Below are 16,618 nucleotides of genomic sequence, written 5' to 3' on the forward strand. Positions count from 1 at the left end.
CTTTGCTTTTGAATTTTTAAATGCTTACAGTTTATATGCACACAGGTACTTCAAAAAGTTTGTGGAAAAATAGAATTAAAAAATAATATGTCTTTCCATGAACTTTTTGAAGTATATGTACAAATGCCAAACATTTCTATCAATACACTTTGTGGGGTTGCTTAAACCAAATGGTTATGTAACATTTATTTTATCTTACTAAGTGCCTGGCATTGTACTAAGCGCTTTATATGTGATCATCATACAAATATATACCCATCAGCGAAGTGCTGTTATTACATATGAATGAAACCCAGGCCTACGAGGTTAAATAAATTGCCCAAGGTAACACAGCTAGTAAGTAGACGATCTGAGGTTGAAACCCAAGCAGTCTGGCTCCAGATCCCATGCTCTTAACCACACTGAAGTTAATATTTATTGATGAACATCAAAGGAAATAATAGCTATGAAGAAGCCATTTGTATGTTTTCTGAATTGCCTTTTGCTACTGAGCCAAACACAGAATGCACTCAGCCAGTGAGTGCACCGGTCAGTCCTATATAGGATCCGAACCCGCGGCGGGAGCGTCGCCGCGCTCCTAGCGCAGCACTCTACCAAGTGCGCCACGGGCTTGGCCTAAAGAATATGTAGAAATGAGAAGCTCTTCTCCCTTGCAAGCGCCCATTTGAAAGTAATACAGTAAATATTTTTAGGGTTATTTCTGCCATGCCCTGTTATTGAACATTATCAACTGGATCACATTACTTAATACTGTGCAAATTACTTGTCATCTATTAGCTATGTATGGATGCAATTAGTCATACTTTGCTAGTTAAATTGAATTCTATAATCAGGATTTTCTAAATTACTAAATAATTTTTTTTTGTTTTTACAAAAAGCACATAGAAGAAATTTAAAATTACTCCCACTGTCCAAAAATAGGCACTCAACACTTTTTTGGTATACATTATTCCAGGCATTTTTTTCCCCCTCTGCTTATATGACAAGATAACTTGCCAAGTGTTTTATTCTCGCTGCTGTAGGTATTTTTCTTTCTTTATTCCAAGAAGTTAGCCAAATCTTGTGTTTCAGGGGATTTATATTGCAGAAATACCACAAGACATGACAGAATTTCTCTTGAGGAAGCTGAGGGGTATTCAAGGCTCCCCAAAATAAGAACTGTGCCTTAGAAACCATGGGAGAATACACTCAAACCAAGGTCAGCATGAATGAATGCACCCAAGCCATCCACCTACAGGCTTGAGAAAGAGTATATCAGCCATAGCCAGCATGGAATGAGAATCCAAAGGCTTTTCCCTGAACGTTACATGTAGCATAAGACATTCAGAAATTTCTTACATCCCCAAAGAGAGAGGAGAGGAAAAAATTTTTTAAAGTGACATGTCTTGAACTCTGTCAAAGTAAATTTATATATATATATGTGTGTGTGTGTGTGTGTGTGTGATTTCAAGTTACGTATAAATTTTTATGAGCCCTTTAAATGCCTGTGCATTCACTTACCTGCACTAGTGTGATGAAGGCTTTTGTTTGTGACTGAAGTCCTCCTTCAGTTCTTAAAATTTTTATTGATCTATAATTCACATACTATGAAACTCACCTTTTTTTTTTTTTTTTTTTTGTCTTTTTGTGACCGGCAGCACCGCGCTCAGCCAGTGAGTGCACCGGCCATCCTTATATAGAATCTGAACCCGCAGCGGGAGTACTGCTGCGCTCCCAGCGCCGCACCCTCCCGAGTGCACCACGGGGTCGGCCTGAAACTCACCATTTTAAGGTGTAGATCTCAGCAGTTTTTAGTATATTGACAAAACTGAGCAACCACCACCTCTCTACAATTCCAGACTATCTATATCACTCCAGAAAGAAACTTCTAACTTTGTACCACTCACTTCTATTACTCTCTCACTCTCATTCCCTGGCAACCAACAATCTACATTCTGCCTCTAGATTTTTGTCTTCTAAACATTTCATTTAAATGTAATTACATAATATAAATGTAATTACATAATATGTGGCCTTTTGTGTCAGGCTTCTTTCACGAGCATGTTTCCAAGTTTCTTCCATATTGTAACATATATCAGAACGTCATTCCTTTTATGGCAGAATAGTAGTCCATTGTATAGATATACCTCTATTATTTATCCATTCACCAACTGATGAACATTTGGGTTGTTTCTACTTTGGAGCCATTACGAAGAAAGCTGCTATTAACATTTCTATACAAATTTGCATGTGAAGATATGTTTTTATTTCTCTTGCATATATACCTAGGAGTGCAATTACTGAGTAATATGGTAACTCTATATTTAACTTACTGAAGGACTGCTAAATTTTCCATAGCAGTTGCACCATTTCCCATTTCCACTAACAATGTATGAGGCTTGCAATTTCTCCACATCCTTGTAAGCACTTGTTATTGTCTGTCATTTTTATTATAGTCATTCAAGTGGGTGTGAAGAGCACTTGTTATTGTCTGTCGTTTTTATTACAGTCATTCAAGTGGGTGTGACTGAGTAGTATCATATTGTGCTTTTGATCTGCAGTTACCTGATGGCTGACAATGTTGATCATCTTTTCAAGTGCTTACTGAGAAACGTCTATTCAGATCCTTTGCCCATTTTTTAATTGGGTTATTTGTATTTTTATTTTTGAGTCATAAGAATTCTTTATATATTCTGGATCCTAGACCTTTATCTGATATATGATTTGCATATTTTTTTCCCACTCTGTAGATTGTCTTTTCACTTTCTTTGATAGTATCCCATCCTTTGAAGCACAAAATTTTTAATTTTGATTAAGTCCAATTTTTACACTTTTTTGGTTGCTTGTGCTTCCAGTGCCATATTGTTGGGAAAATAGAATAGTCAGGTCCTTAACCTCAGGTCCAGTTGGGGGTGGTTCACCGCCTCCTTGTAAGCAAATTGTGTGTGTGTGTTTGGAGTTAGTGCGCAGGCATAGCACTGCAGTTTTGCTGGTGTCTGCCTCAAGCATCCACTAGGCATAGCCATGCTTTCCAACCTACAGCTTCCAAGGACCTGTTTGCCAGTTTCCTAGCTCATAGACCTGTGTGTGATGAGTCTGGTGACCCAGCCTGGCATGTTAGTGGTCTGGGGATCAGCCTGGCATGTGAGGGGCTTGTGACCCAGTCTGGACAATGGGCTTGAGGGGTCTGTGAGCTCCAGACCCAGCCCTAGCCTGACAATTGGCCCAGTCAACAGGATTACAGGCAGATAAAAGAGCTCAACAATTTGAGTCCTTGGCAGGATGCCAACATTAGCCTAGCTCGCCAATTGGCATAGTTGGCAGGACTATGGGCAGGTAAAAGAGCATGACAACTGGCGTAGTCATGTAGCATGACAATTGGCGATGTTGGCAAGATTCTGGCAGAGCCAGAGCATGACAATTGGCATAGTTTGCAACATGATTCTGAGCAGTTACAGGAGCCAAAACCCTTGGAAGAAGGAGGAAATGTGGCTACTTTTGAATATGCTCTGCCTATGGCCACCTTCCTGTTGACCAGGATCTGGTTGCTGCACACTGTACTGCAAGGCAGCACAGACCAGGTACTACAATGCAAAACCCCTTGGAAGGGGGAGGAAATGTGGCTGTCCTTGAGCATGTGGTGCCCAGTGGCCACTTTTCTGCTGACTGGAGACTAGCTGCTGCTCACTATGCTGCACACTGATCAAGATTTGTGGCAGAAAGCAGAGTTGTTGGAAACGTGGCTGATTATTCTGAAGGATAGTGTGCAGCGACTGGCCACTCCTGCCTCTCACACCAGGGAAGACGACCAAACCCAGTAGTGAGTTGGAGGAAACTGCCTCTCCAGGCATGACCTGTTGTGCACGAGAAATTGAGACAGTAAAGCAGCAGAAACAGGGAGAGCCCCTGGCTGCTACAACTGTGAGATCTAGGGATGGATGGTGTATCGTGCTTTAGAGACGATGTAGTAAATGCATCGTGCATTTTTCTGAAGGCAAAAGGCTTGGAGGGTGGCACTTAAATCCAATGGCCGGCCGGGCGCCGTATAAACCCCAGAAAAGAGTGCCACATGCAGATGGGCAGATGACCTGAGGACGGGTGCCCGTGCAGAATTTCAAATATGTTTTCACTTGGTGAAAAGGTGGAAAAGTTAACCTCCATTACTATGCACCTGTCTCTGTGACAGTGGTTACAGGATAGCCACAGATATGCACAGGGGCAGGGCAGCCACTCCTTGATGGACTGGGTGAATGCAGCTGTTTGAACTGTGTGGGTGAATGCTGTTGAACTGCCTGAGACTGAGTGAATAGCTGGTATAAGCCAAGCTGATTGAAGTAATTCAGCAGCCAGGGATGGGGCAGCCAGATGTTAAGAACCAAGACAATGGGGAAAAAGCCCTAAAGGCATTTTAGAAGTCTGGAAGGGTGCACCACCCATCACAGACCCTGTGGCCTAGAAGGACTGAGTTGTCCCAGAGGATAGACCTGGGGCACTGCTGCCCCCAGCAAACTGCTCCCTGCATCCCAGCTGCTCTGGCTGGAGCAATCCTACATCAGCACCACCAGAGAGCAAAAGCCGAAAACCTTGGTGGCGTTCATGTTGTGTTAAGTTTGCAGGCCAGCAGTAAGTGAGAGCAGTGGAGGTATGGCAGCCTCCACCTAGATTTCAGAAGATGTATGAAAAAGCTGGGGGACTCAGACCTGCGGCAGGGGTGGAGCTGCTGCGGAGGTCATCTATGGAGCAGTGTGGAGCAGAAAAGTGGAGTCAGAGCCCCCAAAGAGAACCCCCAATGAGGAAATGTCTAGTGGAGCCAGGATGATAGGACTGCCACCAAGGAGCCCAGAACCATGGGGCTGCTGGCAGCATGCAGTGCCAGACTGGAAAAGCCACAGGCACCAGGCAGCTCAATGGGGTGCATTTGGTGGAGCTTTAGGAGCGAAGTTGCCCAACATTTTAGGGGTCCAGGTGCCCCAGTGTGCTTAACATTTGCCTTGTTTGGATTTTGGATCTGTTTGGGGACTGTTTTTCCCTTTTATTCCTCCCTTCTGGAATGGGAATGTGTACCTAGTGTCTGTCCCACTGTACCTTCGAAGTAGATAAACTTGTTTTTGACTCTTTACAGGTTCACAGCTGAAAGGAGTTTTGCCTTTAGTCTCAGATGAGACTTTGAACTTTTGAGTTGGTGCTGCAACAAGCTAAAGACTTTGGGACTGAGATGGAACGTGTAATATGTAAATGTGAGGGTCATTTATCCTTGCTAAGGGAACACAGCAGAAGGTTCTGAATGCATAGATTGTATGGCAAAGACCCTGAAGGGGTAGATTCCTGGGAAAAATAGAATAGTATAGTCAGGTCCCTCACCTCAGATCCAATTGGGGGTGGTTCAGTGCATCCTTTGTAAGAAAATTGTCTGTGGGGGGTGGAGTTAGTGTGCATATGCAGCACCACGGTTTTGCTGGCATCTGCCTCGGGTGTCCACTCCATGCAGCCGTGCTTTCCAACCTGTTTGCAGGTTACATAGCTCATAGACCTGCGTGTGAAGGGTCTGGTGACCCAGCCTGGCATGTGAGGGTTCTGGTTGCAGGGCACACCTGGGGTCCTCCTACAGACCCAGAAGGAGAAGAAGCCGACAGGACTACACCTGGTGTTGGGACCAAGGGATCTCGGGGAAAAGTGAGCCTGCTGCCCGCCAACCCAGCCCCGTGAAAGAGACACTCAGACGCGGCAGGGGTTCTGTCAGGGCAGTTCCACTTTATTGCCGTTACACTGCAATTTATATAAGCAAGCAAGTAGGGGCTTTCCATGAACTAACCAATCAATTAAAGGATCACACGGGCATGCATTTTGTACTAACATGTTGAGCATACCAATCATGCAGGGTTCATGATTGCAGAAATACTGGAGGACCAATAAAAACCTTTTGGAGCTATCTTGGGTTACGCCTCCCCTACTTCCCACGGGCACCATCTTCATCTTCCACCCATAGGCACCATGTGGCTCACAGATAATGTTTGCTCCTAAAAATGGGCCCAACACAGGTGACCCAGCCTGGCATGTGAGGAGTTTGTGACTCAGTCTGGACAATGGGCTTGAGGGGTCTGTGAGCTCCAGACCCAGCCCTAGCCCGACAGTTGGCCCAGTCAGCAAGATTGTGGGCAGATAAAAGAGCATGACAACTGGCATAGTCATGTAGCATGACAATTGGCGACATCAGCAGGATTCCAATAGAGCCAGAGCACAACCATTGGCGTAGTCGGCAACAGGATTCTGAGCAGTTAAAAGAGCTCAACAATTGGGGTCATCAGCAAGATGCTGACATTAGCCTAGCTCGACACCTATCTAAGAAACTATTGCGTAATCCAAGGCCATGAAAATTTACATCAATGATTTCTTCCATGAGTTTTATAGTTTTGGCTCTTAAATGTAGGTCTCTGTTCCATTATGATATATGATAAAAAATAAAGGCAGACATTAATTCTTTTGCATGTAAATAACCAGTTGTCTCAGCACATTTGTTGAAAAGACTACTGAGTTGAAAAGGGTGTTGAGTTGTTTTTGCATCCTTGTCAAAAATCAACTGATTATACTTGTATGGTTGCTATCTGGATTACCAGTTCTACTCTATTGAACTACATGCATATTCTTATCTGAGTACCACAGAATATTGATTTTTTTGGCCTTGTAGTAAGTTTCAAAATTAGGAAGTGTGAGTTCTCCAACTTTGCTCTTTTTTGTAAGAATTTTGTGTATGTGTGTGGCTATTCTAGGACCCTTGCAATTCCATATGAACTTTTAGATTAGTTTGCCCATTTCTACAGAAAAAAGAAGTTGTTCTTTTAATAAAAACTGTGATGCATATGTAGATAAATTTGGGAAGTATAACCATCCAAACAATGTTAAATCTTCCAATCCTTGAACACAGGATGTCTTTCCAATTATTTATATTTTCTTTTATCTCTTTCAAGAATGTTTTGTAAGGCTGCGGAGAAAAAGGAACTCTCATACATTGTTGGTGGGACTGCAAAATGGTGCAGCCTCTATGGAAAATGGTATGGAGGTTCCTCAAACAATTGCAAATAGATCTACCATACGACCCAGCTATCCCACTGTTGGGAATATACCCAGAGGAATGGAAATCATCAAGTCGAAGGTATACCTGTTCCCCAATGTTCATCGCAGCACTCTTTACAATAGCCAAGAGTTGGAACCAGCCCAAATGCCCATCATCAGATGAGTGGATACGGAAAATGTGGTACATCTACACAATGGAATACTACTCAGCTATAAAAACGAATGAAATACTGCCATTTGCAACAACATGGATGGACCTTGAGAGAATTATATTAAGTGAAACAAGTCAGGCACAGAAAGAGAAATACCACATGTTCTCACTTATTGGAGGGAGCTAAAAATTAATATATAAATTCACACACACACATACACACACACACACACAAACCGGGGGGGGGGGGGAGAAGATATAACAACCACAATTATTTGAAGTTGATACAACAAGCAAACAGAAAGGACATTGTTGGGGGGGAGGGGGGAGGGAGAAGGGAGGGAGGTTTTGGTGATGGGGAGCAATAATCAGCTACAATGTATATCGACAAAATAAAATTTAAAAAAAAAAAAAATGTTTTGTAGTTTTCAGTGTACGTGTTTTGACCTGTTTCAAGTTTATTCCTAAATATTTTAAATTCTATTGGAAATGAAATTGTTTTCTGAATTTTATTTGAGTGTTATTCATCACTAGTGTATAGAAATACAAACAGTATATTGATCTTAAATCTTGCAATCTTGCTATACTTATTAGCAAGTAATAGTTTTTTTAAAGGAATCTTAAGGGTTTTTTATATATAAAATCATATAACCTGTAAATATAGAGAGTGTTACTTCTTTCCAGTCTGGATGCCTTTTATTTATTTATCCTACCTAATTGCCTTGGCTAGATCCTCTAGTAAAATGTTGAATGGTAGTGGCAATTTGATATTCCTATTTTGTTTCTGATTTTAGGAGAAATCTTTTAATGTTTCACCAGTAAGTATAATGCTACCTGAGGATTTTTCATAGATGTTCTTGTATTGAAAACTGTTACCTGTTGAATGTTTTTCTCATAAAACGGTGTGAGATTTTATAAGATGCTTTTTCTGCATCTATTGAGATAATTGTGGTTGTTTTTTAAAAATTTTTTCTAATAACATGGTGTATTGCATTGATTGATTCTCATATGTTGAACCAAACTTACATTCCTGAGACAAATCCCACTTAATTATAGTATGTAATTCTTTTTATATGCAGCTGGTTTGGGTTTGCCAGTATTTTGTTAAAGATATTGGTTCAATATTCATAAGGGATATTGGCCTACAGTTTTTTATTTTTAATTTTTTTTCTTCTAATATCTTGGTATGGTTTTGCTGGCAGGGTAAGACTGACCTCAAGGAATTAGTTAAGAAACATTGTTTTCTCTCATTTTTTTGGAAGAGTTTGTGAAGAATTAGAGTCAATTCTTTAAATATTTGGCAGAATTCATCATTGAAGCCACCTGGTCCTGGAATTTTCTCTGTGCTAAGTTCTTTGATTACTAAATCAGTGGCTTTCTATGGTATAGGTCTAATAAAATGTTCTATTTCTTTTTGACTCAGTTTCGGTAACTGAGTTTCTAGTAATTTTCCCTTTTCATGTAGGTTATCTAATTTGTTGTCTTGCAATTTTCATGATATTCTCTTATAATCTTTTGATTTCTGTAAAGTCAATGGTATTCTTCCTTTTTTCATTCCTGATTTTAATAAACGGAATTTAAGTAAATAAATTCCCTCTTTTTTTCTTTGTTAGTCTAGTTAATGATATGTCAAGTTTGTTGATCTTTTTAAACAACCACCTTCTGGTTTTATTAGTTTTTTCTATTTTTTCGCTTCTCAATTTCACTTAGTTCCACTCTAATCTTTATTCTTTCTTTCTCTCATCTTACTTTGGGTTTAGTTTGTTTGACTTTTTCTAGCTTCTTAAGAAGGAAGATTAGGTAACAGATTTAAGATCTGTTTTCTTTCTTTATCATAGACATTTACAGCTATGAATTTCCCTTTGGAACAATGTTTTTTCTGTATCCTATAAGTTTTGGTATGTTGTCTTTTCATTTTCATTCATCTCAAATTAGTTTCTGATTTCCTTTGTGATTTCTTCTTTGACTCATTAGTTATGTAGGAATGCATTGTTTAATCAGAAATATCCTTTTTATTTATTTTTAATTTTGGTTCATTGTGGAGAACATAAATTGTAAAATATCAATAATTTTAAGTTTTCTGAGGTTTGTTTTATGGCCTTGATGTGACCTATTCTGCAGAATGTTCTGGATATATTTTTAAAAACAGTATAGTCTGCTGTTCTTTAGTGGAGTGCTCTATAAATGTCTGTTAGGTCCAGTTGATTTGTAGTATTGTTCAAGTCTTCTATCTTCTTTTTTTTTTTATTCCTGCTGATTGTCTGTGTAGTTGTTCTTCCCATTTTTAATGAGGTATAATAATAATCAACTATTACTGTTGATATATCTATTTCCCTTCAATTTTGCCAGCATTTCTTTTTGAATTTGGGGGCTCTATTGTTAGGTGCACGTATATTTATTATGGTTATTTCCTCTTAGTGGAATGATCATTTATCATTACATAATGTTATTCCCTGTTTCTAGTAACAATTTTTGTCTTAAAATCTATTTTGTGTGATATTAAAATAGCCAATAGTTCTCTTTTGATCACCAATTGCATGGCACATTGTTTCCAATTCTTTTTTTCTTTTAACCTGTTTGTGTCTTTCGATCTAAAATGTTGTCTCTTGTATAAAGCATACAGTTGGATCATATGTTTATTTTTTACTGATTCTGTCAATCTCTACCTTTTAGTTGAAGAATTTAATACATTTACTTTAATTCAATTACTAATAAGAAAAAATATATCTGTCTTTTTGCTATTTGTTTCCTATGCATCTCATGTCTTTTTGCTCCTTCTTCCCTCCATTCCTGCCTTCCTTTTAATTAAATATCTATTCTCTAGTTTACAATTTTAATTACCTTTATGTTTCTTTTACTATATATTAAGTTATGTTCTTAGCAGTTTTACTGGGGATTATCATTATCATCTTAATTTATTACAATTTAGTTCAGGTTAATACCAATTTCAATTCACTAGTATACAAAAACTCCTAATATATCTCTGTTCCCCACTTTATTTAAGCTGCCTACCTAATACTGCTGTTGAATCCCTCTAATTTATTTAATTTTATTTTAGTTATTGCATTTTTAAATTCCAATGAGAGAGTGAAAGGAAGAAAAAAATAAAGATGGTTCCTCGTCCTACCCCTCCCCACAACAGTCTCACCTCTTTATAAAGCACTAAAGAAGAAAAAGATTAAAGCCATACCATGAAAGAAACAATTATTTAAACTGAGGCACTGGGGGCTCATATATATGACAGTGCAGTTTTGAAAGTCTATTTGACAAAATAAAACACAAAGCTGCAGAGGATCAATTCTCCCTCACTTAGGCATGAGTGGTCAGCTCACCACCTGATGATTTAAGGTAGCCACTGTAGAATACTACTGTGCTCTGCTTTGCTGTACTGAGATAAGATGAACCACACAGCATCAGTCCCTGCATGGCAGAATACTCTCCTTTAGCTCTGGCAGCAGTGCTGATGGCAGTGGGAGTGTTTTTCAAGTTGTAGCATTGTGGACCTCAGTAGGCAGCCTTAGCCAAAGAATGTGAATGCACATTTCCTAAGCATCTGTGAGACAACTCTGGGAATGCCCAAATATACCTGGGGAGAATTTGAAGTAACACTGTGTTACAGCGCATTTTAAATGTTTTTTTTTTATTTTTTTTTATTTTTTATTTTTTATTTATTTATTTATTTATTTTTTAAATTTTATTTTGTCGATATACGTTGTAGCTGATTATTGCTCCCCATCACCAAAACCTCCCTCCCTTCTCCCTCCCCCCCTCCCCCCCAACAATGTCCTTTCTGTTTGCTTGTTGTATCAACTTCAAATAGTTGTGGTTGTTATATCTTCTTCCCCCTCCCCAGTTTGTGTGTGTGTGTGTGTGTGTGTGTGTGTGTGTGTGTGTGTGTGTGTGTGTGTGTGTGTTAAATATTATTGCGACCTTATATTTTTTCACAGACTTTTTTCCATATTTTAAAGTCTTTATTTTTCAGAGAAGTTTTAGGTTCACAGGAAAATTAAACAGGAAATAGAGAATTCCCATATGCCCTCTACCCTCCCCCACTGTTAACACCTCCCCACTACAGTGGTACATTTGTTACAATCAACAAACCTACATTGACACATCATTATTACCCAAAGTCCACTGTTTACATTAAGGTTCCCTCTTCGTATTGTACATTCTATGTATTTTAAGAAATGTATAATGACATACATTCACCATCATAGCATCATAGAGAATAGTTTCACTGCCCTAAAAATGTCCTGTGTTCTACCTATTCATCCTTCTCATACACCCCTCTAACCTCTGGCAACCACTGATCTTTTTATTAACTCTGTAGTTTTGCCTTTCCCAGAATACCATACAGTCTGAGTCATACAGTATGTAGCCTTTCAGATTGACTGCTTCTACTTAATACTATGCTCTTAAGTTTCCCCCCTGTTTTTTCATGGCTTGATAGGTTTTTTTGTTTGTTTGTTTGTTTGGGTTTGGTTTGGTTTGGTTTTTTTAAAGCACTGAGTAATATTCCATTGTCTGGATGAACCAGAGTTTATCTATTTACCTATACATCTTGCTTGTTTCAAGTTTGGGCAGTTATGAATAAAGATGCTATAAACATTCAAGTGAAGGTTTTTGTGAGAACGTAAGTTTTCAACTCATTTGGATAAATACCAAGGAATATGATGGCTGGATCATATGGCAAGAATATGTTTAGTTTTGTGTGAAACTGCCAAACTGTGTTCAATAGTGGCTGTACCATCTTGTACTTCCACCAGCAATGAATGTGAGTTCCTTTTTTTCCACATCCTCACCAGCATTTGGTGTTGTCAGTGCTCCAAATTTTGGCCATTTTAATTGGTGTGTAGTGATTCAAGGGTACTTCCAAAAAATTGTGGAAAAATAAAGTTAAAAGATTATATGCATCTTTCCGTGGACTTTTTGAAGTACCCTTGTATCTCATTGCTTTAATTTTCATCTCCCTAGTGATGCATGATGTGGAGCATCTTTTCATATGCTTATTTGCTAGCTGTATAGTTTCTATGGTGGGATGTTTGTTACGTCTTTTGCTCACTCACACAATTTTGAAGTTTGAAGCTAATCAGTTTATATTCTAGATAACACTCATTGAAAACAGTTACTTTAGAGAATCATCCAGTTCGACTTAAATTCCTCTCTTTCATTCATTCAGCCTTTTATTTCCCTCCCTTTTCTTCTCTTTCCTCCTTCTTTCATTTCTAACACAAAAAGAATACTATCTGTGTGATTTGGTGACGTGATGTAGGAAACAGCAAAATAGAGTTGCCAGATAAAATACAGGATAGTCAGTTAAATGTGAATTTCAGATAACAGTGAATAATTTTGTATATAAGTATATTCTAAATGCTGCATTACTAACTATTTATTTGAAATTCAAATTTCACTAGGCATCCTTTTTTTTTCCCTTGAAACCTAACATTTTATTGGCCATATTAATTTTCCTCAAAAAAGTTTTAAAGTTATCTATAAGTTCTTAAAATGTCAAAGTAGAAGAAAAGAAAAAACTAAGTTTACACTGGTAACAGAGGAAGTATCAACCTGACCATGATTCCCTCAGTTGAGTTTATGTTTTCAGGCATTCTTTTCTCCTGGTAAAATTTTGTGCAATTCATCTGCATCATCATTTAAATTTATCCAAATTAACACTTAACTTGGATGGTGGCATTTTTTATCATAAATTGGTGGATTCAAAACACAGACAGTAAGTACATTGTTTTTCTTTGTTCAAGTACAGAGCATATCGGGTGGAATCATAACATTCAGTAATTCACTGCCTAACTTGGTGTGTGACTGCACTAAAAGCTGTGTTTCTGATTCCTTGTAAGTTTTAAGTGCAGGGTACTTACATCCTCTTTAAGTTCCTTACCCTTCTTGTAAAACAATTTACATTCTCTGGAGTAAAAAGTTCTTCTTTTGCTTCAGTAACTACTACCCTAGGCGGCTCATCACTCTCTTCCTTCATTCCTACCTTTGCATTCATTACTGCCACCTTCTGCTTGGCTCTTCCATGTTTTTGTGGGAAATAACACACACACACAAAAAAAAAAAAAACCAACAGAAAACCTGGATTATTCTGGGTGACATCTTTACCAAATAAACTGGAGTTCTCAGGGTAAAATGAAAATCCAGTCAGGGGTCCAGAGTTGAACAAGCGTAAAACAGAGCTATCAATTTTCTTGCCAAGGCACTTGTTGCTCCTACAATGGGTCTATTCAATTCTTCTTTTCAAACACAGCTACATCTTTACAGATGTATCCTCAGTTTTGCTGCTATGAAACAAGAATGTTGATCCTTACTGTAATTTTGATGACTAAAGGTAAGGAGACTATGTCTCAGCATATTTTGTTAGTTTCACTTTCAGAATTACTATAGCCATGGTTCCCACATTGCTATTTAATATTTGCTAAATAATTCTTAACAGTCTTTAAAAATAGGTATCAGGTCACAGAGTGGATTTGTGTTCACGTGCTTCACTGTCCGATAATGAACAGAACAGTTTTAACACATCTTACTGCTTATGGGCATTCCCATGGCGTGATTTACTCCCAGTAAAAACAGAGAAACAGGGCTACTTACTGTTGCCATTAATTTAAGGATTTGAAATCTTTTCCCCTCATTTGCAGTAATGAAACCAAGTGCTTCCTTGGTCTCCCTTGCTGCCTTTGGACTGGTGAAGGAAAGGACACTAGTTATTGCTATTTCCTTCTGACAATCCTTGTAAAGTCTCCACTCCACTGCCATTACAGCAAATACAGAAAACCCTCCTCCTCCAGAAGGTACAACCACACCTTTGAAACCTTTAAAAGCCCCTCCATGGGCCAAGCCTGTGGCGCACTCAGGAGAGTGTAGCACTGGGAGTGCAGCGACGCTTCCGCCACGGGTTCGGATCCTATATGGGAATGGCCGGTGCACTCACTGGCTGAGTGCCGGTCACGAAAAAGACATAAAAGCCCCTCCATGATCAGATTCAAATCTAACATTTTTACCATTTGCTTTTTTTATGGCTCTGTTCTTCAAGACTTCCTCACTGGCCGTTGAGAACATGCCCAGCTCTTCTGCTTTGTCTTCTTGATCCCAATTCCTATCTGTCAATTTGTTCTTGGCAATCTTCTGGCCAATTTTTTGAACTTCCCTGGCGGCCACCTCAGCACTGGATGGACTGTGGGTGATGTGATGTCCAGGTGCATAGTGACACCAGCAGGTCCAAGGTCACACTCAGGTCTGAAGGTGCTGCTGACCTCCAAGATGAGCACATTGGGTCACTTCCTGTAAGCTTCCTGGTGAAGAACTTCATGGTCAGCAAGCCAGGGTCTCAATCACCATGTTCCTAGTGGGCTTCATCTCTCTGTGTGGGGGGGTGATGAGGACAGCTATTTGTCTCACCAAACACTGGTGGAGTAACAACGCCAAACATGCTCCAGGCCACCATTTTGCTATTCAAAGGGCATCCTATATTTTTATTTGCTAAATCTGGCAACTCTCTACTGGAGATGTGGATATTCCAAGGAAAAGATGAAAAACATCAAGACTCAAAGGACCGACATCACTAGTAGGAGCTAAGAAGAAGGTCTTGTTTGCAGGGAGAGGTAACTGAGGTTCCTGTATACTGGTGTCACCTATACTTCCCCTTGCAAGCTCCAGGACAGGGAAACTACCTGGGAAAAGATGTTTTAGTAACTAAGTAATTTCCTGAAAGCAATTGCTTGAACCAGTGTTACCTAGAAGTGGCAATATTAAGTGTTTTCCATTAAACAGAAGTACGCACTCTTGGGAAAGTTGAAGTTAATTTCAACAAATTGGAGTAGTGACTGTAAATTTTAATCAGTGACAATTGTCTCTTCAAGATGAGTTGGCAGTACCAAGATGTGCTGCCAGGATTACATGTAACAGAAGAGCAGGAGCAGGGAGACACCCCCTCCCCAACAAACACACACACACACACATACACACCATGAGATGGTGCCTTTGCTTCTGTGACAGACACCACTGTGGGTCCCTAGATACCCATCCACCACCTCCCCGAAGAGCCAGGGGTACACAACAGTAAGTCCTCCATGGGAGTTTACAAGAGAGGGGCTTCCATAGGCATGGAATTGTTTTAAATGAAGTGTGGGAGAGGCAACAAGATTTGGTCTCTGATGGCTTCTTGGAATGTACAACATTAGTGTCAGGAGTACATTCAGTGATAGAGTGACTGCCTTTTAGATAGCCTCTAATTCAGACTCTCATGACTTAAGAAATGCCCAACTAAATAAGGAATTAAATTTTTTTATTTAATTGATGCTCTTGGAAGGCAAGACTCATGTTTCATAATTTTTTATTTTTAAAAAGTTAATCAATATCTTATCAAAATAATACACCTGTTTTTTTAAAAACTCAAATATTCCTAAAAGCTTACTAAAAAGAAAAAAATAGCATTTTCCTGCCTCACAGTTTTCTACCCAGACTCCTACTCCCCAAATTTTACTAATACCTTTTCTTTGCCATTTATCCTCTTCTATCTATAAGGATGATACTTTTTCTGTTCTTCTACACTCATTTAGGTGGGTTTGTGGACAGTTTTCCATTAAATGTGTGTGTCTTCAATATAAAGTCTGGAAGTCTGATTTTCTTTATAATTCTTCATGGTGGCTAGTATAGTGATCTATCCAAAAGGACAAATTAGTAAACAAAACTGAGTGTTACTGAGCACATAAAAGCAAACAACAGTTCTGAACAAAAGAATTTGGGAAATTCCCATTGGTAAATCTGTTTTTACTAATGACCGAATACTTGTGGTCTGGATCTGCTGTGCATCAGTGTCCTTGTAGTTCTTCAAACCATGTGTGAACAAACAGACTCCAAAATTATTTGGAGGCCTCAGATGTACAAGAGGACCACAGCACATATACGAACTGGTGGCCATTGTGAGTTTTCAATGTATTGTCTCTCTGCTGTGCTAGGCAATAGAGCCAAGGATGTTTTTTGTGAGTTAACTGTTTTTTCTAATTTTTCCAATTAGAAGAATCTATAGGAGTCTTCTTGACAAACCTGTCAGGAATTGTAACATTGGTTATTATTAGAAGATTTGGAAATATAACAATATAAAATGTTATTTAAATATATAATTTGGGCAACTCTCACATGCCAAAGCAATTTTTTTAAATAACCAAGTAGCTGTTTTATTTGAAAATTGTAACTTGTTTCCATTATCAAGTGGATAATTTTAGACCCACTCAACAAAATCCTGTTTTATCTATAATGCCATTGAAGTAAAAGATGACACTGTATTGATTTTTGGAAGCAAGTAATTAACTATTCCTCACTTCCTCAAAATGTATTAAGTGATTGTTCTTGAAAGATGTACAATCTAGTAGGAAACATCGGATAAGTAAATTAGGTTAATATATT

General features: G+C 38.8%; 1 pseudogene; it reads right to left on the reverse strand.

Moving 5' to 3' along the window:
* Positions 1–12,799: 12,799 nt before the first annotated feature.
* Positions 12,800–16,133, reverse strand: LOC134379087 (nuclear pore complex protein Nup50-like; annotated as a pseudogene).
* Positions 16,134–16,618: the final 485 nt, after the last annotated feature.

Source organism: Cynocephalus volans, chromosome 5 (genome assembly GCF_027409185.1).
Source record: "Cynocephalus volans isolate mCynVol1 chromosome 5, mCynVol1.pri, whole genome shotgun sequence".
Classification (NCBI taxonomy): domain Eukaryota; kingdom Metazoa; phylum Chordata; class Mammalia; order Dermoptera; family Cynocephalidae; genus Cynocephalus; species Cynocephalus volans.